General features: G+C 38.7%; 1 protein-coding gene and 7 non-coding genes across 26 annotated transcripts in view; 1 reads left to right on the plus strand and 7 right to left on the minus strand.

Moving 5' to 3' along the window:
- Nucleotides 1-26,869, plus strand: part of nmo (serine/threonine-protein kinase nemo) — a 447,619-nt gene that overhangs the window by 289,151 nt on the left and 131,599 nt on the right. The gene's annotated exons all lie outside the window — the stretch shown is intronic.
- On the minus strand, nucleotides 18,383-18,455 carry TRNAA-AGC (transfer RNA alanine (anticodon AGC)). Its single transcript has one exon. It is a non-coding gene; the product is annotated as a tRNA-Ala (tRNA).
- Nucleotides 18,614-18,686, minus strand: TRNAA-AGC (transfer RNA alanine (anticodon AGC)). Its single transcript has one exon. It is a non-coding gene; the product is annotated as a tRNA-Ala (tRNA).
- On the minus strand, nucleotides 18,859-18,931 carry TRNAA-AGC (transfer RNA alanine (anticodon AGC)). The gene has a single exon. It is a non-coding gene; the product is annotated as a tRNA-Ala (tRNA).
- TRNAA-AGC (transfer RNA alanine (anticodon AGC)) lies at nucleotides 19,361-19,433 on the minus strand. Its single transcript has one exon. It is a non-coding gene; the product is annotated as a tRNA-Ala (tRNA).
- TRNAA-AGC (transfer RNA alanine (anticodon AGC)) lies at nucleotides 19,579-19,651 on the minus strand. Its single transcript has one exon. It is a non-coding gene; the product is annotated as a tRNA-Ala (tRNA).
- Nucleotides 20,300-20,372, minus strand: TRNAA-AGC (transfer RNA alanine (anticodon AGC)). The gene has a single exon. It is a non-coding gene; the product is annotated as a tRNA-Ala (tRNA).
- TRNAA-AGC (transfer RNA alanine (anticodon AGC)) lies at nucleotides 25,466-25,538 on the minus strand. The gene has a single exon. It is a non-coding gene; the product is annotated as a tRNA-Ala (tRNA).

The raw sequence follows: 26,869 nt of genomic DNA on the forward strand, positions 1-26,869 counted from the left end.
TGATCCCGAAACAAAACGAAAGTTGTTCATGGAAGAAGCACTTCGATGCAAATGGTAACCTGTTTTTATGCTATTTTGCTTGAGCAACATAGGAGGTCAATTCTGAGTGGCACACAAACATTTGCTTTCCTGGAGGAAAGAATTCGAGACGGAATTCGAAAAACGAACAAGAGAAGAAGAATCAGTGTGAACCATGACAATGTGAGCTCCCACACATCGAATCAAACCAGCGCACAGTGGTCGAAATCACTGGCGCGAAATTAATAACTTGCAAACGAATTGATTTATGTTTCTGAAATTTTGCACAAACTCAGTCTGTGTCCGTGGGTAATAATGGACTAAATATGAAAAACATCTCCGTATATTTTCCTATAGCGGTTCTTCCTGATTTTGAGGATTTAAGCCATCCTTTACTTTCAAATTAGTTGAAATTTGGTACTTAGGGTTTATAGTGGTCACTAAACATTTCCACCAAAAATTCTGGACATAGGTCCACGTGTTGGTATATTGCCCTTTTTAGGTACCTCCCGATTTTTAGTATTTTGGGGGATTTAAGCTACATTTTCCGACCAAATTGGGGGTAATTTGTTATTTGGGATTTGGACACAAACATTCTCCACCAAAAATTGTGACATAGGTCTACGTTTATTTTGATGCAGCAGAGTTTCTTGCATTGGATAGTGAATAGCTGAGAGAATATTTACAACAACAAAGTAAAATCAAAATTTTAGTTAGCAGAGTGTCTGTAATCGATGCAATGGAAAACATTTCATAATTTTATAGTTTGATTTTTTGACTTTCGCGTCGCTAGATCAGTGATTTCGACCAGTGTGCAGCGCATTTTTGACCGGACCAAACGTGGAATTGTAGGTCATCTGACGTATTGCCCCGATGTGGCAACCAATGTTTTCATTCGATACTCTCACGTCAAGAAAAAAGGCGTGGTCTCCTACCAAGATCAACAACAACAACAACTAAGGCGTGCAGCGTCCAATACATACCTATATCGATTGAGCCTGGCTCTCATGACCCGTAGATGGCATGTATGAAGGTTGCAGTCAAGTTTTCAACTATGGAGATAAAGTTGATTAACGTTTACATCACGCCGATTAATACATGTAATCCTTGTTATAGACCCAAGACAAGTGAGACTTATGCACTACCCCTGTGCATAAGCTTTTGACTGGAAAAATTCAAAATATTAAAATTGGGATAACTTAGCGCCTTTGCTCTTAATGTCTTCATTAATACAGGTAAATTTTGTTGAATCGCATTTAAGTGCATCTTCAGTACGACTCAAGTAAAACAAGTAAGAAAGTATCAGTCAGCTGTGCTGACAGAACACAATAATGGTTGATCCGTTCGAGAGTTATCGTGCGCACCAGCCAGACAGACGGACGGGTAGTGACAGAACAATGATGTTGGTGCTTGGCTTATCGAGCAGACAACCTCCGGCCTAGTTTGTATCGTTATATAATCAATTATATGTGTGGATGCGAGTCGTACGTGGAGTTCAGGAATAGGAAGTCTAAGCCCCGTAGAGTAAAACAGGGAGTTCCTCATGGTGGGGTGATGTCTCCGTAACCGTTTAGCCTCTACTTCTCCTGTATTCCATCCCCTACAGATGGTATTGAGATCGTTACGTATAATGTTGATTGTACTATCTTGGCATCAGGTACCTTTCCTGATGATATTTGTGAAAGGCTAAGCTCCTTGTTGACTGATTTTACCACATTTTGCTACGCGAGGAGTATGCAAAAATCCACCGCTAAATCTACGGCCACTCTGTTCACCACAAGGATGGCAGAGATGTTATTTTCGATTGTAGCAGAATTCCAACCACAAACAACCCCATAATTCTAGGGGTCATATTATAGACTGTATGATCATGTCATCCGCGCATGCCACAGCTATCTCGATGTATGAACAATCTGAGATGTATGAACAATAGGCCGTGGCGATTTGTATGGAAGGAAAAAGTGATAGTGGGCGCCTGGAGTTTCTGATTCTTGGTATTTTACTGAGCAAGATAGTCCACTAGACCATATGTCTACGGTGAAAGTCGAGCCCCCGATTTTGACTTGACATTTTTTTAAGCATATTTTGGCCAAACCATATCTCAGAAACTTGACCTATCCTGAAAATTTCCTTTTGCGTTCTTAGTACACTCACAAAGGGCTTTCATCTCCAAAAGGAAATTTCCACCCACTGACTTTGAGTTCCATTTTGTAGCACAGTGTCGTTTATCGATATTTTCCGAAAAATGTGCGCCTTCTCGAGGCCATAACTACCTGAAGGAGCGTTCCAATGCTTTTGCGATGTACTAGAGAGTTCTTAAGTATTGTCTTGGCTACAATTTTTGTCTTTGTATTGAATCGAAAATCTCAGTGCTTTGGCTTTTACATACATGCCAAAATATCAAAAAAAAAAAAAAAACTTGAAAAGAAACTTCAAGCCAAAATTCTGGGGCTCTATTTTCACCGTAGACATATGGTCTAGTGGACTTTTTTGCTCAGTGCAGATAAAGAAGCCTTGTTGACCACATGTAACGCGATAGAGTGGTCTGTGATAAGCTATGCGCGCCAGTTTGGTCCGCGAATATAAATGCAACGCGATGGAAATATATTCAATCCTGTCAGAACGCCGTCTTCAGTGGATCATATATATGAGAAGGCAAATATTCTCACAGTGCTCTTGAAGCAACTTTAAATGGAAGGTGCTTATACATGGGAAGTTTTTGCGGATGCTGAAACTACAATGTTCATAGATGTGAAAAATCAAAAAAAAAAAAAAAAAAAAAAAAATCACCGTAGCGCTTTTTAAATAAATCGCGTTTTAGGGATTTTTTGGGTTTTCATGATTTTTTTTTGGGTATCACGATTACTATCGAAATTATACTAAAGAAAATGTTGTAGCTATGAAAATTCTCTACAATATTGACCTTTATGATAATTTTATACTTTTTACCGTTATTGAGATATAGAAGTTCAAATTGGGACAATGCATTGACTGTATCGCTACCTTATAAAACTATGTCATACATGGTGAGCCTTAACTAGCTTCAAGTGAAAACCGCTTACACCTGGGAAGTTTTTGCGGATTTTGAAGTAGCAATGTTCATAGGTGAGAAAAATCCAAAAACAAGAAAAAACCGCTGGAGGGATTTTTAAATAATTCGCGGTTAAAATTCCCATTTTTAGGTTTATTTTAGGTTTTCGCGATTTTGCTTGGAAACAGCAAGTCCTATCGAAATGGTGCTAAAGAAAATGTTGTAGCTGTGAACATTTTCTAGAGGATTGACCGTTATGATTTGTTCCTAGGTTTTACCATTTGTGAGATATATAGGTGTTCAGGTCACATTTTTTGGTTTTTTGTTAGATTTTTACGATTTGCTTGAAAACGGTAAATCTTATTGAAATTGGACTTGAGAGAATCTTTTAGCCATGAAAATTCTCTACATGATTGGCTTTTGTAATTTTTTCCTATATAAGTTTAAGTTGGAAAATTGCAGTCATGACATTGTTTTATAAGGAGGCGATACTTCCATTTAAAATTGTTTCAAGAGCACCGTGTTCTTCCAATACAGGACACTATGACATGCTTTCGTTGCAGTACTTGTTCGGGTGTTACCGTGAGAGCCATCCTAATCACGTATAGGATAGAACCCCCCACCGAGGCATGTCTGGAGGGATCTTCGTGATCTAGAAAGTAAAGTTCAGCGTTACGAAAACCCCTAGATAGGGCAAGGATCGATGACTCTGCTCAAAACACCGCACACTACACTTTTTTATAAAAATTAAGCTATTGTCTTTTCTTACGAAATCCGCTAAAGTATTTTTCAATACGAATTAATTTCCAAATATTTAGACGATTTTTATTTGCATTTAAATTTACAAATCACATGGTCTGACTCTTGGAGTTATTCTCAAGAAGTACCTTCGGAATGAAACAAACACATTTTTGGAAATTTCCATCTCATGCCAGTCTGAGTTGCCATATATTGTACCAAAAAATTTACATTCGGTTTTTTGTTTTTGGCCAATGGCTGGAACCACTATGCATAGATTCCTTGTAGCGTCTTCATATAGCTCCCATAGAACGGTACCTCCTGATTTTCGGTATTTCGAAGGTTGTGACCTCAATATCTCACCGAAGTGGCCGAAATGTGGTATTTAGTCTTTCTTTGGGCTACAAAAATTTCCCTCAGAAATTTGTAGGTATAAGTCCACATTTTGATGTACCCCCCATAAAACGGTATATCCAAATTTTCGGTATGTTGAAGGTTTTAGGCTCATTATAACACCGAAATGGATGCAAGTTGGTACTTAGTCTTCGTTGAGGGTATAAAACTTTCCACCTTAAATTTTTCGGTATAGGTCCATTTCTTCATATAGCCCCCATAGAACGGTACCTCCCGATTTTCGGTATTTTGAAGGTTGGTGCTCTATATCAATATCCCATCGAAATTTTGTTGTTAGTCTTCGTTCCCGCCATTTTTTTCTTTTCCTCTTCGCTTGCTACGTTGGTTAACAACAAAGCACGAAACACACGCATGTTACGCATACACATCACAAAACTTATGCGTCTCATATTACACCATACACACAGCTCTTTATTATAAACCGTCATTCCGCAGCCGCTAGAGTCCTGTTGTTACTCTCTTTGACAAACATCCTCTCTCCACCCATGAAAAATATGTTCTAATATAAAAAATATGTTGGTATCCAAACATATAAAATTGAGATATGTTACACAATGTTGCAAACAAATATTTCTTTGGACCCAAACAAATTATGTCCGAATCCAAACATATATTTGTTTGCGATCAGTCCCAAGCAAATATTTGTTTGGATCCCAACATATTTCTAACATATGTTTTTCTGCGTGCAGCTACCGTGGTATGTCAAATTGTGCTTTATTCTCTGCGTTTAATTCTGCGAATTTTTGCTGCTAATCTGGTACTGATTGAGTATCTTCTATTTGGCACAACATCATCAATTTAGTTTCTTGGAACTTTATCTGGTGACAGCCTCGTGAATTTGTGAATAGCTACATAGGTATATATGTAAGTGTGTTGATGCAAACTACTACGCAAAATTTATCAGTCACATTGTGTTATCGGTTGTATCAGTGTAGAACTAAGTTTTCAAATATTTTCGCCAAAGCTATCCCCTTTTCCAGAATTGGCATTGAAATTGCCAACGACGACAGTTTGAATGTCATGGCCAGAAGTGTGTTTATACGCTGTTTCTAGGCGCACTTAAAATATATATTTTCATTTGTCTACTTGTCTCTTTTGCTCACAAGAATTAAATATAACACTACCCTAACTATAGCCGAAATGTGTCAGCTATTAGTTGGCCACTTTAATGACGAAAATAGTTCAACAAATCATCGACCTCTTTATCATCGTGTAGATAGGTAGGTACGGTACACATTATCATATACTAAATAAATTACACACATTTATATATTCAGATAATGGGATCAGTGTATGACGAACTGACGCCAGCATGACCAATGATTAGGCCATATACATATAAATAGATAAATATTTATTCTCGAATTGTATATATGTATGTGTGATATCACTACTGTTTAGTTCCCATGCCATGTGGGGTAGAACGATATTTGGAGGTTCAACAATAAATCTGATTGAATAAATTCAAAACAATAAGAGTTTTTATTAAAAGAAAAATTTTTACAAAATGAAGAAAAAAATGTCCCAACTTAAAAATTAAAAAAAAAAACAAGTAAGAAAGTATCAGTCAGCTATGCTGACGGAAATATACACTCAGCCACTGACGAAAAAAAAATAATTATGCCGTATATAAAATATATTCATTTTATATCATGAGTTCGCTTTAAAATCTTTAGATACAGTAATGTGGGGCTATACGAAATTATTGACATATACCCATCATTAGGTCTGTCCAGTTTTAGGGTAAACTGGTAACAATTTGTACCAATTATTGCTGGAAGTCGTCTGTTAACACAGAAAGCCAGCAAAAGAGAGCGAATCGTGAGAGACATTTTGACAGTTCTTTTACGGAGAGTTTGCAAATTCTTGCTGGAAAAATTTCTTCTAGCAAGCACTTGTAACTATTCTTCTTCCTGAATCAGCTGTTTTTAATTATTCGGTGATTTACGTTTGTGAAAATTAAAAACAATTTTATTGTGGAAACAGCAAGCCTAATTGTATTGTTTCTTCGGAGAACAAAGTTGCAATGTGGAAAAATTCCTGTTTTGGGTCATTTTTCTTTTTATTTTAAATAAAATACAACATTTTTGCTTCATTTTTTCCTTTATTGGCGGACAAATTGTTCTGTTTTGGCAAGTCAGCTGATTGCTTGCTGGTTTTTGCCGGGAAGGTGTCTGTTTATTTTATAACATTTTCATGCAAAAGAGAATAAAAACTCCTTACTCTCTGAGAAAGTTCTTGCTGGAGAATTTTTTCTGGGAAAGTAACCAGACAGACCTATTTTTAGTAATCAAACTTCTTCATAAAGGACTCGAAATATTAAAATACGTTAAAATACGTTGTGAAGAAATTTTGAAAAAGTTTTAGAGTTAACTTGCACAATAGCCGGGAAAGTTTTGAAGCTTTTGGGCCATCATCTCAGAAAGTATTGACTTACTCCGGAAAAAATTGTACCGTTGTGAATGAGACCGCTAGAACAACCTACTAAACAAAAGAATCGACACGATGTTAGAGGAGCTATTAAACTCCACTTTTTCACAAGTTTGTGTGTGAGGTTCCCGAAGGAGTGGACCGATATAGTCCATATTCCAACCTGATACATGACAGGATGAAATAATACGATGTCAAAATTTGCGAATTTGCTATTTTAGTTGGTGCCGTCCGGGTTTCATGGAGATTTTAGGCTAATATCTCAGAATAAAGAATAAAATTGTACCGTGTTGAAGGGAGCCGCAAGGACAAACTACTGAAAAAAATTCAACACGATCCGAGGAGTGCTCTTAAAATTCACTTTATACGAATTTTGTGTGGGAGGTACCCGCAGGAGTGGACCGATATTGTCCATATTCGAATCCGATCTATATGTGGAGGAAATAATACGATGTGCAAAGTTTGGACCAAATCGATTGCTCCCTTCGAGAGTTATCGTTCACACCATTTTACAGAATATTTTTTAGCTTTTGTGGGGGAGGTACCCGAAGGAGTGGACCGATATGGCCCATCTTCGAACTTAAACTAAGCTTGGACAAAATATTACGATACCCAAAATTTGGTTCGAAACAATTGTTCCGTTCGAGAGTTATCGTGGACACCAGCCAGACAGACGAACAGACGGAGTAACGGACATGGCTAAATCGACTCCAAATTGTCTGAAACGAATTTCTTCCAAACATACTTGGGGTCAAATAACTTTTGCTTAGATTTTAATTAATTTCTCATTAGAATCGACCGATGACCGATGACTTTTGCAAGTGTAAAAGGAAAGCCGAAGATTCCCAGTTAACATTTTGTTCCGATTTCGTTTTGAATTCGGAAAGAATTTCTGAAAAAATTCCTATTCGGATGCCGAATTCGTACCGAATTTCGTACGAAAGTTGTATGGACGTGGTCACCGAATTCGGAAAGAATTTTCTAAGGAAATTAAAAAAAAAATATTAGAGTCTCGCGACGAATTCGATCCGAATTCGAAGGTAAATTTTTTGGAAAATTCGGAAAAAAATCTGATTTTCTTACAGAATTCGGTCCGAACTCGGAAAAAAATTGGAAAATTTAGGTTTCTTTAAGAAAATCGGTTCGAATTCGGAAAAAAATTCTGATTCTGATGACGAATTCGTAGCGAATTTCGTACGAAAGTTGTATGGACGTGGTCACCGAATTCGAAAAGAATTTTCTAAGGACATTTTAAAAAAATATTAGAGTTTCGCGACGAATTCGATCCGAATTCGAAGGTAAATTTTTGGAAAATTCGGAGAAAAAATCAGATTTTCTTACAGAATTCGGTCCGAATTTCGATTCTGATGGCGAATTTGTACCGAATTCCGTACGAAAGTTGTATGGACGTAGTCACCGAATTCGGAAAGAATTTTCTAAGGAAATTTTAAAAAAAATATTAGAGTTTCGCGACGAATTCGATTCGAATTCGAAGGTAAATTTTTTGGAAAATTCGGAGAAAAAATCGGATTTTCTTACAGAATTCGGACCGAATTCGGAAAATATTCTGGAAAATTCGGTGGAAAATTTAGGTTTCCTTAAGAAAATCGGTTCGAATTCGGAAAGAAATTCTGAAAAAAAAATCCGATTCTGATGACGAATTCGTACCGAATTTCGTACGAAAGTTGTATGGACGTTGTCACCGAATTCGGAAAGAATTTTCTAAGGAAATTTTAAAAAAAATATTAGAGTTTCGCGACGAATTCGATCCGAATTCGAAGGTAAATTTTTTGGAAAATTCGGAGAAAAAATCGGATTTTCTTACAGAATTCGGTCCGAATTCGGAAAATATTCTGGAAAATTCGGTGGAAAATTTAGGTTTCCTTAAGAAAATCGGTTCGAATTCGGAAAGAAATTCTGAAAAAAAAAATCCGATTCTGATGACGAATTCGTACCGAATTTCGTACGAAAGTTGTATGGACGTTGTCACCGAATTCGGAAAGAATTTTCTAAGGAAATTTTTAAAAAAAATATTAGAGTTTCGCGACGAATTCGATCCGAATTCGAAGTTAAATTTTTTTCGAAAATTCAGAAAAAAATCAGTTTTTCTTACAGAATTCGGAAACAAAATCCTGGAAAAATTCGAAGAAAATTTTAGATTTTCGGAAAAAAATCGGTAGAAATTCTTGGACGCTGATGCCTTTGATATTGACACATAACACACAACAAACCCCACTCAGAGACAATTTTCTTTTAATGCGCTATTTACGGAAGATTCTAAATTTCAAACGTTCTAATGATTTTGCCTGTTGTTATCATTTGATGATTAATCATCTGTGGACTGTGATGATTTTATAAATGTGCAATTCAGTGGGCAGCAGCGACGAATACTATTTCATCAACATTGTAATAATAAAAAGTTCAACAAATATTTTAAATAAATCTCGAATCTCGAAAAAAATCTCCGAAAAGAATTCTTTTTTCTTCAGATTTTCGAATATTTCTTCAGAGTGTTATCAGAAAATCTTTCGAATTCTAAACGAATTCGTGTAGAAACTAAAATGTTCTTTCCGAATTTCCCTCGACAAAACGTTCCGAATTCTGCGAACCGCTTCACACAAATTCGGACCTGTTTTGCATGCGATTACGGCATCAGAAATGGAAACTTGTGCAGAAAATACATCCGAATTCGGTACGATCTCAGCAAAAATTGTTGGCTGGGTTAATAGTAGAACACTGTGCACGTGTAACTTGAAGCCATTAACACTAGCTTCATTTATTATATGTTGCATTTATATTAAAAATTACTAAAAATTGTATATGAGAATTTCATAACCAATAACTTTGTTTTTCGATAAGAACCAAACAAAAACATCCCTTAGAAAATCGATTAGAAATCGGAACGAAGATTCTTAAGAAACTTCAGAAAATTTTCAGAGATTCTTAAAAAAAAACTTTTAGAAAATCTGTCTGAATTTCTAGGAAAAAATGAGTGAAATCGGCAACTTTCTAAAAAAATATTCAGAAAATCTCAGAAAAAATCGGAAATCAGAGCAATCGATAAAAATTGTTAGCTGGCTTCGAACCCACACAACCACATGTATCGCTGTTGGTAGCAGCTCATCGTACATATCGGCCGTGTATGTAATGACCTTTGGAAGTTATGAGTTTGGCTCTGAACGCTAACACGCCGTGACAACACTTTGTTCATGTGTTTTTCAAGGACGTGGATTCAAACCCCAGCCTGGCTCACGCTTATTTTTATTTATTTGAAAATTTTGCCTGTTAGGGCGTAGATCATTTTTCTTTTTTGAGTTAACGATCTCCCACAAGTCCCAATCGAGAGCTAAGATCACGGGGATTGGGTAAGCCAATCGAGAACTACTATCGAATTGTTTTGGAATCACTCCTTAACCATTTTCGATACATGTTTTGGTTTTCGTTATCTTCCTGAAATGTCCATCACTTTTTCAGCATAAAACAAGATCAAGCCTTTTAATATGTTACGATACTTGAAATGATCCATAATTCCATTATTTTTATGAATTGGTCCAAACTCTTGCTCCGAGTAAAAAATTCCACAGCATCGTGCTCTGCCTTTGCAATATTTAGAATTTAACCCTTGCCAATTTGGTCCACACCTTATGCCATCCTTTAAATTAAACTTAGATTCTTCAGAAAACAGCACAGTTCTCCATTTTTGGACACTCCAGTTTAGATGGGTCTTTGGCGAATTCAAGTCTAGATTTTTTAGTATTTGTCGATATGAAATACGCCGGCCACTATCGCTCTTCTGTGAATCGTTCTTTTGCTAATTTTGCGATTTTGATGCTGTAGTATCATTTTTGGATGAATATGAACAATATCGGCTAATGTTTTGTTATAGCCCCTTTATAGCGGTACCTCCCGATTTTCGGTATTTTGAGAATTTAAGCCACATTTTCCTAGAAAATTAGCTATAATTTGGTACTTAGGGTTCTGGTGGTTACAGAACTTTTCCGCCAAAAATTGTGGATCTGGGTCCACATTTGGGTACCTCCCGATTTTCAGTATTTTGAGGATTTAAGCTATATTTTTCTGGAAATTAATTAAAGATGTGCTTGTGTCATCCAGAAAAAAGGATACGCAACGAAATGTTAAGTTCTCCTTTTTTTGTTCCTAAAATTGGGGGGTGCTTTAATTTTGTCCACTTATATTTGCGACTTAAAATGTTTATTGAATTTTAATTTTTTTATAAAATTCTTAAATCCTTAAGTTTGTGTTTTTTTAATAACAAAGATACAAATAAATAAAAAAATTAAAAGAAATACAACATTGTTTTCTTAAAAAAATAATCATTTAAAAATATCTACTGAGGCAAGAATTTTTCTATATAAATTATCACTTATTTTCGACTGCTTTGCTGTTTTTTTTTTGCTTTTTTTTTGCTTTTTTTTTGCCCCATTCCCATGTGCCCAATTCCTCAATTTTTGCTTGTTTGTTTTGTTTGTTTTTTATTATTGCTTCATTTAGCCAGTCGATGTGGTTGGTATTGGGTTAGGTTATGGTTCAACAGTCATGTTAATGGGCCAATCGCTTTTTGCGCAAATATAGCACAAAAACGAAACCAAAAACACACACTCTCACAAATAAAAGGCATTTAAAGAAAATAATGCCAGGCGATAAAGAGCAGTGGGGTTGTCATATTAAAAACAAATACAATCAGCAATTTGCGGTTGGCCGTTAAATGGAAATCAACTAAAAATAATTTTGCGAATTTGCACTAAAAGAAAAAGTGATGAAAAGAATCGCTCTTTAAACTAATTAATTACAAAAATATAACATTACCATGAAAAGTGAAATTTGTGCTAGACTTTGCGAAACAAAATGTCTAGCGCCTGACCAATTGGGGACATTTCGTAGCCATGTCTTGGGTCAGGGATATTTTCAGTGTCTTTAAGAGTTTGATTTTTATTTTCCGAGAGGTTGTTGTTGTCGTTGTAACAGTTTTTTATATGTTTGTATGCTCTTTTTTCTGCTTAATCTGGCTCTGGGTATATCGCCAGTTCTAGGAATGTGCCTGTTTCGATGGTATGAAACCCCAGATCTACTAGAGTTGATTGAATCGGTTTGGCAGGCCAGTGTGTCACTGGGCAGATGTTTTGCACAGTGGTCAGGGTTTGTTGTTGTAACAGTGTTTATTATTGTATGTTTCTGCGTTCGTTCTTCTGCTTAATCTGACTTTGGGTCTAACTCCAGTTGCTGGAATATGACTGCTTCGATGGGATGTAACCACAGATCCACTTGAGTTAGATGAGTAGATTTGGCATGGCAGTTGAAAAGGTGCAATGTGTTGTGCGGGCCCATGCCGCATGCTGGGCAGATGTTATGCACGGTGCGATCGATCTTTGCCCTATATGAATTTAGGCGACTGCAATATCTCGAGCGCAGTTGAGCCAAAATTTATCTGGTTTGTCGTGTCAACTGCGATAGATGGAGGATGTACTCCGAGGACTTTATTCACACTATATTTTCTGATGGCCTTGGCAACTATAGTGTGAATAAAGTTCAACCCTGCTTAATATGCTGCTATATATGGGGTTCTCTCCTGTATCGCTGAACCTCGTTCTCTAGAACTTCTTGATGTTCCTGGGTGTGTCGGGCCTACCCACCAGATGGTTATTGGGATGGCTCTCACGGTAACACCCAAACAAGTACTGCAACGAAGCATCTCATTGTGTTGCTGTATTGGAAGAATCTTTGCTGTTCTCAGGGCAGCATTCTGAGATGTTTGAATATTATTCCATTGCGTATCAAATAAACTCTCGAACCAAACTGGTGCCGCATAGCACACCACAGGCCGACCTATCGCGTTATATGTGGTCAACAAGGTTTCTTTATCTGGGCCCCAAGTGCTGCCGACTAGGGATTAGCCAAGATCGTATAATCATCCGCATACGTTACGATCTTATTGAGGGCGGTACAGGAGAGGTAGAAGAATACAGGAGAGGTAGCGGTTAAACAGTTCTTTAGATATCATCCAACCTTGGGGAACTCCCTATTTCACTGCACGGGGCTTGGAACACAAACATAATTGATTATACAACGCTTCAAGCTTGGAGTGATTGATAGTATCAAAGGCCACCATCACTGTTCGATCACACGGCTTGCTCTGGGTGAGTCCTCGACTAATATGTCAGGAGATGGCGTGCAGCTCTGTTGTCGTGCTGTTCTGCTTACGGAACCTCTGCTGATGATCGGCAACTGAATATTTCTGACACTAAAGCCTCAATGGTCTTTCCTATGGGCGACAAAAGCGAAATCGATCTTTACGATTCTCATTAGTTGGCATCCTTGCCTGTCTTCAGTAGCGGGATCACCCTGCCCATTTTTCAGACTTCTGGAACGATGTGAGTGGCTGGCGACTGGTTGAGAACATCAGTAAGATAATCGACTCACGGCACACCCAGCTGTTTGACCATTACCATGGAGAATCTATCAGGGCTCAACGCTTTGGATGATTTAGCTTTTCTGATGACATTCCATCATCACCATCCATTGTAAATTGTGGTGGTTCATTTTTGGCAGAAATAGATCTAATTCTTCGCCCTGTTACTCCAGGGGTACTCGACAAACTATCGATTGAAATAACTTGCGTACTTCTTGGGATCAGTCAGCGTAACGTCGCGGAACGAGATTGACGTCGTTTCTTCCTTCTTTCTAGGGTTCGAGAGTGACTTAACCATTGCCCACAAACCACTTATTTCGGCTTCAATGTTGCAGCTCTTCAGATGATTGCGGCTGGCACGACACAGCAAATCACGCACATTTGCTAATCTGGCCACCTCTGCTGGGAAGTTTAGTCTCACTTAGGGTATTCGACCAGCAGTTAAATGCAAGCGGCGCAGCTGTCATGATGTCTCGGAACGTCATTTCTGCTACCTGCGAACATCAGAAGAGTTGGGTAGATCTCTGATGCTGTGATTAGTGAATTCTCTGCAACACGGCCAATTGCCTTTACCATGGTTAATGAAAGTGCGACGTTCAGAGGTGTAGAAATCGGATGGAGACAATTATGAGGAGATAAACCAGATGACACGATAGTTATGTCTGGCGAACTGTCATTGACCGTGCAAAACATGGAGCTATCAATCTGCTCAGCTAACACAATATTCCTCTGATCATTTGCGAGGACCGAACATCAGAAGGATTGGGCAGATCCCTGATGCGGTGATTTGTGAACTCTTTGAAGCCAAGCCAATCAGGTTTTCCTAGATTGATGAAAGCGCGGCGTTCAAAGGTGATGGATACAATTATGGGAAGATAGTCTGACCCAAGAGAAACGATGGGTCACGTCACTTGTTAGATCAGATGACACGATCGTTATGTCTGACGAACTGTGACACTCTCCGCTAATTGTGGTAGGTGCGTCCTCTTTGACCCAGCAAAACGTAGAGCTTTCAATCTGCTCAGCTAGCACTATATCCTTCTGGTCGTTTCCGAGGACCGAATGTTACAATTCATGATCAGCATTAAAGTCCCCCAAGACCAGACGGTTTTTGGCTATCAAAAGCGGGTTAATGTTGAATCTATAACCTGGAGTGCAACTATTTATCGTCGGGACGTGTACTTGTACTGCCTCGCCAGTTTCACACCTGTGTAAAATTTCATGTACGGGTGTCTAGAGCCTGGCTCAAGCGGGATGGACCTATATTGAACAGATTGGTGCAATAAGAAAGCTAATCCCACACATCCACTTCTGGTGCGATCCTTCTTCAGATCGTTGTAACCATCACAACGCTATAAGTTGCAGTTGTAGTTGAGCTTGATATTCTTCCAACTTTATGAAATCCACTATTTCCTCGATCATACCTCAGAGTCTACTGCAATTAAATTGGAAAAAGGATGCACTTTCATGGAGTTGAACAACGGGTAGTGTTAAGTGCTGCGTGTGCGGCTGCTTTTGGATGGACTACGGGGGAGTAGCGTCATCTGATGGCGACGACGACGACTCACTGGGGTCTGTGTTTACGCAGCATGCAGAAACATAGTCCCTTCGCATGGACGAGTTCCGAACAACCTCTGAGATGTACCCACACCCAACATCTATTGTATCTAGCCGAAGTTTGAGTGTGGTGTGTGCGGATGTGACAAACGGAACACAAATAAATTGGTCCTGGATTTTCCAGCATGTTGGCACGGACCAAATGAATTCGGAAGGGGCAATTCGGGAAATGTTGCTCCCAAAAAAAGAAAAAAAAAAACGATACAAATACAAATTTGGCTACATTGAGGTAGCAGCCGCATTTATACCAAAACTATTAGAAAAATATATATGAAAATTACATATAACAAGTATAAAAATTTAATCAACAGTTTTCGGGGATGATTATACATTTCTTGAAATATTTTTGTATTTTTTTGGTTTATTGAAGGATGATCTTCGAATTTGTAACAGCAAAGGTGGACAAAAACAAACAAATGTTGTTACAAAAGTAGTTAATTTCGCATATTTCTTCTCTGCGAATATATCATAAATATTAGATTGATTATATTTAACCATATAATATAGTGTTCACAACAATAATCTGGTTTTCACTACAATACAATACAATATATGGCACAATTTGATTAGTATGCAAGCAGAGAAAAAATATGATTGACCTAACAATATTGGAAGAACAAAATACATACTATGTATTGTAAAGATATAGTTAGATTCCGAATGTAGTATTGTGACTCCAACAATCGTTTTTTATTAATTACAACAATTGTTTTTGTCATATCCAACAATAGTTTTAGTCTGCTGGACAATATTATTCTATTTTCTTCGACAATTTTATTCTCTTTCCTCGATATTCGATGCCGTGGCGAAAAAAATTTTTGGTGAGTTTTGGTGGTCAGTGTTTTAGTCTACTGGACAATATTATTCTATTTTCTTCGACAATTTTATTCCCTTCTCTCGATATTCGATGCCGTGGCGAAAAAAAATTTTTGGTGAGTTTTGGTGGTCAGAGTTTTTTATTTTATCTTTACTCTTTTTCGGTGTATGACAGCGTCGCCCAAGAATTTCCATCAATGTTTTAGTATGTGTGTATGTATGAGTAAAGAAAACAACAACCACATGATGTTTATTGTTTGTTTTCATTCACTTACACTGTAAGTGAGAGAGAGAAGCAAATGTAAAAATAACTCAGTGGGTGCCCTCACTACACTGTCTTTGCAAAGAAGTGCGTCCCTGGTGTATGTAACACCATGTTTTTTCTTTCCCATTCTTCGTTGTGTTTTGATAGTTGAGTTACACCACAATATGAGAAGTGTTTTTGGTAGTAATTTGTGTTTTCTTTTCATATTTGTTATGCTTGGTGCTTGGAGGATGAGCGCAATAATGGAGTAGTTCATCCAATTTGTTGACTACTTAGTTAAACCTGACAAAACCTGACCATGTGTTGTGTTTGTCAATACTCACAGTATTATACGTGACATTTATACCAAAGTTATGTGGAACGTGTATATGAGAATTATATGTGATCAAATCAAAAAGTTTTCTGGGCTGACAATAGTTTTTGTAAAAAAATGATAGTTCCTACCATAGGTATCGTCAATGATTTTTACAATATTGAGAAATTTCGCAAGTTATTTTTGTTTTGTATGTTTGGAGCAAAATATGGTATTTTTGTATTTGCAATTGCAATGCTTGAACAAAATAAATAATTTGTTTGAACAAAAATAGATATTGTTTTTTCAACAAAAGCGAAAAAAAATTGTCTCTGCGTGTTGCCTTTACCCCGATGGTGTTTTATTTGGATGGACTTCTTCGGCTCCCTCTTGTGTATCGCTCAGAGGTTTAAGCTTCTCTAAGCCCTTCACTTCCAAAGTTTAGTTTTGCTTGCCAAATACTTCAAGCATGCGTTCCGTCAGCAGCATCAGTTTGCTACCTTCGCAAGCAGTTGCTATACTGCTGTCAACTTCTCCGCATGTTAGCATTCGTTCACAAGTGGTACGTTAGGATGTTCCCCTTAAGCTAAGCTTCTTGGGGTCGCTGGTGGTTTCGACTCACCTTTGTGTGCTGCTGGGAGGTTTAAGCTTCCAAAGCCCTTTCAATTTTAAAGAAGACTGTATTGGAGATGTAGTACTCCCTGCCCCTTGTCTTTGTAAGACTAACTAGTGAAAGATAGTCAAATCCCAACGACGGAGAGTGGTATCCTCTTTCTCCTCCCTGTGGAAGACTTCCCACATCTTTATTTCCAAAATTTCGGTTTTCTTAACAAATACGTTCCATTTTCAGTCATACACCTTCACGTATTCCAACGCTTTAGTTAGGTGAGGTATTTCACCCCTCCTCACCAGCTTTAGTTTGTCACACTCCCAATGAGTTGCTATACTGCTAACTCCCCCGCATGTTCGGCTTCGAGCCCAAGTGGTATGTTAGGCTGTTCGCCTATAAGCTATGCTCATTGCTGGACAGTTTTCCGTGCGTGGGACTTAATGAGGTTTACAATTAAAAGGAAACTCTTTTTTTCTTGGATGGTTTTGCAAGGTTCTGTTCTTCATTAGATTTTATAATAATCGCCGCTTTCGTGATATTGTAGGGAGTATTAATGATCTCCTTGGTTCTTCTTGAACTTCCTTCCTTTTTAGTAATTAGTTTAGCGATACTTTCGCTTACTTAATCTACCAACTTGTGGACATTTATGCTGTTATACTTATTATGCTGTTGCTGTCAGATTCGGAGTCTGACTCGATCCAACTCTCTGATGGTGTGCTCTAGATTAAACTCTACCTAAGCATCTACCCTGTCTCATTCACCTTTTCCATCTCGATTGTGTGCTTGTAGCAGTACATTCGACCACACATATGTATAACAAAACGCCTACATCTGTGGGAGATAGTTGCACTCGATTGCTTGATGACGACGAGATGTGATTCGTAGGCAATTCGCCGGTCCCCGTCGGTGCTGCGTTATTTACGTCCTGCACCGTAACTTTCATTCTCTTTCCGTCTTCCATATTTGTTTTAGGGGAACACCGTAGTCAGACTTTTTGTGCGCGGAAAACTAAAGGGTTCCAGAGGTAGGTGCTCGTACTACCTCACTCCCTCCTTTAAGATAAAACGGCATAGAGACGAAGCTAACGGAGAATTTACGTTCAGATGACTCTTCTTTGACAACTGAAGATTGATAACTTCATCTCTCTGGTTCACGTTTTCATTTTGTAGTTCTCCGTTTTTGCTTCTGGACCTTTAGAACTGTTACTAAGTATAATTATTTTTTATTTAAACATACATATATCTTTACATTCTTATAATACCTAATAATAAATATTGTATTTTTCATTACAGGTAAGTTACCAGACATTGTTTATCCATCAATATAATTACATGTAAAGGGCGGTAAGTCTCGATCTACCAATTTTAAAGAAAAAAAGTTTATATATAAATTTGTATAATGATGGCAGCAATTCCAGTTTGTCAAAACTCAATGAAAGGATTCTAGAAACACAAAAGAATTCTATTGCGATTATGTAGAAACGGTTCTGTGATTTATATTAAGCCTAAACGTGTTTTATTATTTGAGTAATTAATTATTTTATTAATTACATGATAATGAGGAATACATTTTAATGCAAAATATTTAAAAGACACTCCTAATGAAGAATCTGGAAATAAGTCAAGGACACGTTGAGCAAAACATACAATAAGTTCGTTTATTTTCATTATACAAAGCCCCATAAAACAAAAGCCCCATAAAATTGGCCACAAAAATATTTATCCTGGAGATGCGGGGCATCGATCCCCGTACCTCTCACATGCTAAGCGAGCGCTCTACCATCTGAGCTACATCCCCTGATGATAGAATTCACTTGTAATATTAAGTCTACATCCACAAATTTTGAAGTGCTGAATAATTCATTTCTTAAACTAAGGAAAATTTACGAATTTGAAAAAAAAAATTAAGGAAGAAACTTTGTGAGTATTCTCCCCCCAAAAAAAAAAAAATTATCCTGGAGATGCGGGGCATCGATCCCCGTACCTCTCACATGCTAAGCGAGCGCTCTACCATCTGAGCTACATCCCCCTATAATGTTGGATTCCTATAATTTTTTGGAGAATCTGGTTCAATTTCTAATATAAGTAGATTATTTTGTTTAATGTTATTTGAAAAGATTTTATTCTCTATATCTCTTATAACTCTTGAGAATAATCAAAACATATAAAAATCACGAAAATAAATGAAAAAAAAAAAAAATTGGAGATGCGGGGCATCGATCCCCGTACCTCTCACATGCTAAGCGAGCGCTCTACCATCTGAGCTACATCCCCATATGTTGCTGACTGTAAAAAGTAGGCAAATTCAATACATTTCTATCACACATAAACTTTCAATACAGTTAGTTACAAATTCACTGGCATTAATATTGAAAAAATAATGCACATTTTCAATACATATACCGGTTTTAAAACTAAACTAAGCCAATCACGCCCCAAGGTCATACAGACATGCCTTCACGTTGCAATGTGACCACTAACATAATACTAATGGTTGTTGGTCTCACCTTGTATCATATGGAATTTGTTAAAAATAGAGTTGAGTTGTATTTGAAATAGTTGTTGTAGGCACTGCATATTTGTTTGGTGGGTTATGAGATGCCTAACTGCTTATTTGCAAGTTTTTTAAACAATGCAGTTAACACAAACTCAACAAAATGTTCTTACATTTAAAATAAAATAAATAAAAAATGAAATCATTATTGGAGATGCGGGGCATCGATCCCCGTACCTCTCACATGCTAAGCGAGCGCTCTACCATCTGAGCTACATCCCCACAATAAAACGCCAGTGAAAAAAAATTTAATCTAATTTGTGTTAAAAATATCATTTACATGGAAATGTGCTAAAAATAATATCACAACACTTTTCACAATATTGTTTTTCACAAAATTTGTTTTTAATAATAAAAAAAAATATTTTGGAGATGCGGGGCATCGATCCCCGTACCTCTCACATGCTAAGCGAGCGCTCTACCATCTGAGCTACATCCCCTTGTAGTTAAGCATGTAAAATATTTTTTTAGTGATTCCGCGGTTCAATTCCCACTACGGATGGATTATTTTTTATATTCTGGACTATCGATGAAATTGCAAAGAAAATTTTAAATTATAATAAACATTTGAAATTATAATTTGAAATTAATGAAATTAAATCGTCTCCCTTATCCTTAAATCGTGGAGGCCCACAATATATGCGAAAGAATTTATTGGATAGTCTCATTTTATAAACAGTGACTTGATTTTTGATAGAATTGATCAAATCTGATCTGAAAATGTTCCCATAATTCGCATATCCTTTTTTGTACAGTGAGTATAATGCGGGTAACACTCGTGAAGTTATTGTTTAATTTGATTTTCTGTCGCTCACTTACAGGGCATGTGAGAAAAATATAAACATCATCTGGTTGTTGTAAAAAATTCAGAAAATTTCACACATTTCCTTGAAGAAATGTCATGTTTAAAATTATGATACGAACGCTTAGACAACACATCATTCTGGATGTATGGATCTCTGGATCTCAACGCATTTCCCTCTATTAAATTCTGCTATTCTCCAAACATTTTTCTGGAAATCCGATAAATATTTATACAAGCCGATTTTAAATAAATAAAAAATATATATTTAAAAATATTTATTAATTGGAGATGCGGGGCATCGATCCCCGTACCTCTCACATGCTAAGCGAGCGCTCTACCATCTGAGCTACATCCCCATGTATGAGATCGAAATAAATTAGTGAAGTGTTATTTACTGCTTAGGTTAAAATAGTTTCTAGGAATTAAAAGCTTGCAATCTTCAGTATATGAAAATCTTCAACAAGGGAAAGCAGAAACAAGTATTTTGCAATCCACCTCTATCCGACAAAAGAACCAAATTTAGCTAACATATTCAAAATTCTTAAAATAGGGTCTACCAACGCCCCCGCACAGAAAGTACGAGTACCAATTCGCTCGCACGTATTTGGACGTCGTCGCCTCCTTGGTTAGGAGCGGAGCCTATCTAAACTCCTGCCTTTCTTTGGGTCAGGCACCCGGTTGATATGCAACTCCACATTCGAACCGAAACTCTACCCGCGATCTGGGTCTAAACCAAAGCCACCGCGATGCTCCCACAAGGGGGCCAACACCAACTGCCAGGCGAGATCCGAGGATCTGGGGGCACCTGGCACCCGCGGTATCAGAATATAGCCTCCGGTCAGGCTTCGTAGTCAATGACCAGTACAAGTTGGACTCCAAACAGCCCCGGACTTGTGGCCTCCATATAAACCAGCGGAACAAACACACAAGACAGGACCACAAACAATTAACATGCTGTCCTCACAGACTGCAAATGGGCCCACAGGGACCGCGGCAACGGACAACACAACACAAACAGTAGACGAAGCCACCCTCCCGGATGACCGGCACGACATCCACACCAGGACACAAAACGGCGCACCGCACCAACTCTCCTCCAACACCTTACGCCCAAATTGTAGAGATGACTATGTGAAGGAATTACCTCCACTAAGTGTAGTCCTTCTCCTAACAAACACTTCACGTGCAAACCTACTTAAACTACTAAAAGTCCGCCTGTCTCAAAGTGTCCTACTGAAATCCCACCCCGCCCCTCCATACGTGATACCCATATTGACTAAATCTCTAATGTCATCATAGTACCGGCATTCCTTCAGTATATGCCGCCAGTCTTCAGTCATCCCACACCCACATAAATCTGTCCCGGACAGGCCTCTTGCATATAAAAATGCATTTAGAGAGCCATGCCCCGTCAGTAAGAATCCCAGACTCATGCTAAATCTGAAGTCTGGGCGGTCCAGTACGAACGTAGCGTCACGAATAAATTCGTAAGTCACCCTCCCTTTGTCACTGTCCGTCCACCTAGTCTGCCACCTAACAGCAGCACGCTCCCGAAGGATTGCACTGCGCCGCCTAGCATCCCCATCCACCAGATCAGAAGGCCCGAGCCAATCATCCTCAGGCAGTTGCAAGTCACGCTTCAGCTTGTACAGAACAGTCCTACATCTCGCTTCCAGCTCAAAGGGCAGGACACCAAGTAGCACCTGCATTGCGTCCGTGGACACAGTGCGACACACTGGCAGACATGCTAACATGACCACTCGTTGACACGACAAGAGCTTTCTACGACAAGAGATGCTGCGGCACACCATACAGGTGCACCATATGTTGCACAGGCAACAAAGAGCCCAGCATATATGGTGCGCACGGAACGTCTGCTCAAACCCCAGTCGGTCCGCAAGACCCTTCTAAACATACCAGCTACAGCAGCTAACTTGTCCTTCAAACGATCAAAGTGCGGCAGAAAATTTGACCTGCTTGACATACCGTATGCCGTGGTCACCAAATCGAACGTGGGGAGGTCGACTGTGCGCTAATCTGCCTTTCAGCAGCATTAGCTCAGTCTTCTCCTTAGACACCTCAACACCCACACGATCACTCCAGACCCCCACGATGCCCATGGCCTCCTCAGCGCGCCGTTCCAGTTCGGCACGAGCCTCACCTTCGATCATGATGAGGAGATCATCAGCATACGCACAGATCTTGAAAGTGGTCGCTAACTCCCGCAACAGAGAATCCATCATGAGGTTCCAAATAAATGGACCACAAATAGACCCCTGAAGGCAGCCTCGCTCCACATCTGTCCAGACCGTCTCATTGGCTCCCACGACACAAGCCCTTCGTCCACTGAAATAACTCGACCAGAGAACAAACTGCCGACACCTGATCTCAGACAGCTTAGCGAGCACGCTATACCACGAAAGGAAGTCAAATGCCCCCCCTTAAAGTCAACAAATATGCCTAAGACATATTTGGCATTTGACCCGCTCAGACTGTTCTGCACATGCATCCACGCGTCCACCGTACCTCTACAAAGCCGAACAGATGCGGCGAAGGACCCACGCCGCGGCACTCCCCAAGCCTTGCCACCTTAATCCTCTCCAGCATTTTTCCAAGCACTGGAAGAAGGCTTATGCCCCGATACGAGCGAGGATTACTCCCCACCCGATCAGGCGACTTGAGGAGCACCAAGATGCGAGCTTCCTTCCACGCACGCGGAAAGTACCCCTGGTTAATGCAACCACCAAGAACGGACTCAATATACTCAGGCATAACCTTCCATATGGCTTTATACATCCTTCCGGTCATGCCGTCGATACCTGGCGATTTTCTACTCCTAATCCGGCAGATACTGTCCGCAACTTCGTTACGCTCCAATTTCTGAGGCTCACCCAACTCCCACACAAGCGGGGGAGGTGAATGTTTCCTTAGGAAGAAACGAAAAGCCGTAAAGCCACGTGGTTGGCGCAGCAGCAGAGAGACGACATTGGGAAGTCTACAGCAAACAGCCCGGAAGCCTTTTGTGAGGGTATACAGTAAGGATACGTAAGTCGACTTTCGATTAATCGACTTTTTTGCGGTCAACAGTCTAAAAATCGTAGTCGACTTTTGTCTGGAGTTAAACTCGCTTAATCTTGCGATCGATTTTTGAGTGTGCCTGTTGATTGTTGACTTGGCCGTTTTACAGTTTCAAAAAAAAAAAAAAAAAAAATCAAAAATCGACGAATAATAGATTTTTTGCGGTTATGGAACATTTGTAAGTCGAGTTTTAGGACAACTGAAATAATTAACACACCAAAAAATTTTATCCTTAGTTTTAGACCAAAATCGATTATTGCTTTCCGTTGCCTATCCCTAGTATACAAGGGCAGAGACATGGAGATGAGTTCAAATAAGACCAAGAAACATCGGTACAAATACTTTTCTAAGTGTGCGATATCATTATCGAAGGTGAGTGTAAAGACATATTGGGGTGTAACACCGTGGGTCACGATCACGAATGGATAAATTTATATCGTGGGGTTTATGAGCCTTTGTGGGCCAAAAAATAATTAAGGAAGTGATCAAAATCTGTTCAACAGCTGTCGTGGGCCAGAAACTAAGAAGAAAGTGATGGATACTCCCTTCAAGAACCGTCGTGGTGTAAGGCATAAGGTAAAGTGTTCGATATTTCGTTCAAAGGCCGAAATGAACCAGACTATAATAAGGAAATCATCGATAATTTGCTCAAGAGTCGTTATGGGCTAAAACATAATTATAAAGTGACTACAATCCGTTGAAGAGCCGTTGTGGCCTAGAATACAAGGAAAAGTGAACGATATTCCGCTCAAGAGCCGTCATTGGCATGAACATAAGACTAAAGTGACCGATACTTCGGTTTAGAGACGTCGTAAGCTAGAATATAAATGCAAACACAAGGAGTGCCCTCGTGGGAAAGGAAACAAAAAAAGTGATCGATATTCCGTCCAAGAGCCGTCGTGAGTCAGAACACAAGCAAAAGTGACAGTTGTGAGCCAGAGCACAAAGAAAATTTGCAGATATTCCGTTTAAGGGGCCTCGTGGTCCGATTCTAAGATGAAAGTGATCGAGAAGAAGGAAGTCGCCTATACTTTGTTCAAGAGCAGTCGTGGGCCAAAATGTAATTATAAAATGATATTCCGCTCGGTGGCTGTCTTGGGTCATACTAAGAAGAAAGTTATCGATATTCCGTTCAAGTAGACAAGAACATAATAAGTAAATCAGCGATACTTTGTTAAAGAGTTGTCGTGCGCAAAAACGTAATTATAAAGTGACCGAAACTCCTTCCGTTAAAGAGCCGTCGTGACCCACAACCTAAGAAAACAGACAATTCGTCCAAGAGGCGTTGTGGGCCAGAACACAAGGAATAGTGACGGATAATAAGTCGCGTGCCGTCGTGATGCAAAAGAGCAATCTGTTGAAGAGCCGTGGTGACCCACAACTTAAGAAAACATTGATTAACAATTCGTTCAACAGGCGTTGTGGGCCAGAACACAATGAAAAGTGACGGATGCCGTCGTAATGCAGAACAAATGAAGAATGTGACCAATATTCCGTTCAAGAACCGTTGTGGACCAAAACATAAGAAGAAAGTAATCGAGCTTTCGTTCATGAGTCGTCGTGAGCCACAATGACCTCTGCTATTCAAATACGGTCGTTTTCCGAACCTAAGAAAAAAGTTATCCATGCTCCGCTCAAGAGAGTATTAGAAGAAAGTCACCGATTCTTTGTTCAAGAGCAGCCGAAACGTAATTATAATATGACCGATATTCTGCTCGAGATCCATCTTGGGTCAAACTAAAAAAAATTGTCGCTTTTCCGTTCAAGGGCAGCCGAGACTTTGTTCGAGAGTTGTCGTGGGCTAAAACGTATTTATAAAGAGACCGATACTCCATTCAAGACCCGTCGTGGACCAAAACTACGTTCAAGAGCAGTCGTGAGCCACAAACTAAGAAAAAAGTGATAGACAATTCATTCAAAAACGGTTGTGGGCCAGAACACATGGAAAAGTGACTGACACGTCACGTGCCGTCGTTGGGCAGAACATAAGAACAAAGTGATGTACATTCCGCTCAGGAGTCGTTTTGGGTCCAAAACATAATTATAAAGTGAGCGATACTCCGTTTAAGAGCCGTCGTGGGCCAGAACCTAAGAAGAAAGTGATGGCTACTCAGTTCGAGAGCTTTCCTGGAACAGAAAATAAATAGGGAAATCATCGATACTTCGTTCAACAACCGTCGTGGGCCAAAGCACAGAGCACAATGAAAAGTGATAGAGTTTAAGTAGTCTGAGGCATTGTAGCATGCTGAGTTAGTTATTCAAGAATGTGTAAACTTCAGAATTTGAAACCAAAACTCCATCTTTCAGTCCCAGTCACTTCAAAAACTTCCTAACACCTTTCTATGACAATTTTTTATAAAAACATAAGTCCTGGAGATGCGGGGCATCGATCCCCGTACCTCTCACATGCTAAGCGAGCGCTCTACCATCTGAGCTACATCCCCATGTGTAAATTAAAAATAGTTTTAAAAATAATCAACAAATCATTACACTTTGCACTACAACCAACGTCATTTGCTATCAGTTAAACTGTCTTTAAATAGTCGGCGGCGGCAGCACTACTAATCCAAATGTGACACAACGTCATAGTGTAGTCTCTACCAAGTCACGTTCCATGCAGCAGTTGTTGTAGTAGCACCAAAGTGTTTGTGTCTGCATTTCAGACGATAAGCTAAGGCCGGAGACAAAACAAAACAAATAAACGAAAAAAAAAAAAACAGTGAAAGTGGTCGTTTTATCAAAGCTCTCCGTCATATCGTCAAAATATTATTCGTTAAATGTGTGTATGCCTGTCTGTCTGTATATTTATATTTAAATATTTATAGGCAATTCACTTTGACGACAAAGAGGCTAACATAAAATTAAGATTCTTTTTAACCGTTATTTACCAAATGATACGCCGTTGAGAATTGAAGTGACTTAAAGCGATTTTGGGTTTAAAGCATTGAGTCACTTTATGAAATACTCTATCTGTGAAATAATATTTGCTTGTGTAAATCGCTTTTCGTTAGCAACTATTTTAAAAAAGTTAACTAATTTTGTTTTATTTAATTCGCTTTTGTTCTCAACGTACACGTAACTATTCTTATTCCATGTATAAAATTTATTGTTTGATGTTTTTGACGTAGCCGTCTGTATTAGCAGACTGCAAGCAATACGTACACCCAATCGTGCTCATGTTCCAGTCCACATGGAGGCACACAGACAAATTGTCTTTGTCTTCCACAGCTATTAGGTCATTCTTGGTATTGTGCGTAATTGTTAAATGTTTTTTTTTTATTAGGAATTGAATGTTCACAGTTGGAGCTATATATTGTGATATGCCTGCCTGATGGATGCAGAATGACTAGTTTCATGTTGAATGGAAAATAATATGAAAATTTTTCTAAATGACTAATTTTCGTCGACTGAATTGTTCCCATTATTACTAAAAAATATTGAAGTAATCCGTCATCTAATTCTAAGGTATTAGTTTTTCAAATAGAACATTGGTCGCGTTTTTTTATTGGGACAGCTTTTACAATTTTGATTTTTCAAAATAGTCTGTCTTAATCCCATTGTTGTTGTTTTAATATCTAAAACAACTAAATTATTAGTGGAGACGGTTTGGCGTTGTTCGCCAAGGGGTAAGGCAGGGAAGACTAGTTTCGACCCTCGCCACAGGATCTCATCAGTTCCCTTGTTCGAAGTATAAAGAAGGTGAACCAAGAAAAAACTTCAATGAGAAGTTTTTCTTTATCAACCTCACTCAACCCCGACGAAAGTGTTTGCAAAA

This window comes from Musca autumnalis, unplaced genomic scaffold (genome assembly GCF_047663935.1).
Source record: "Musca autumnalis isolate F117 unplaced genomic scaffold, ASM4766393v1 scaffold_4, whole genome shotgun sequence".
Taxonomy (NCBI): Eukaryota; Metazoa; Arthropoda; class Insecta; order Diptera; family Muscidae; genus Musca; species Musca autumnalis.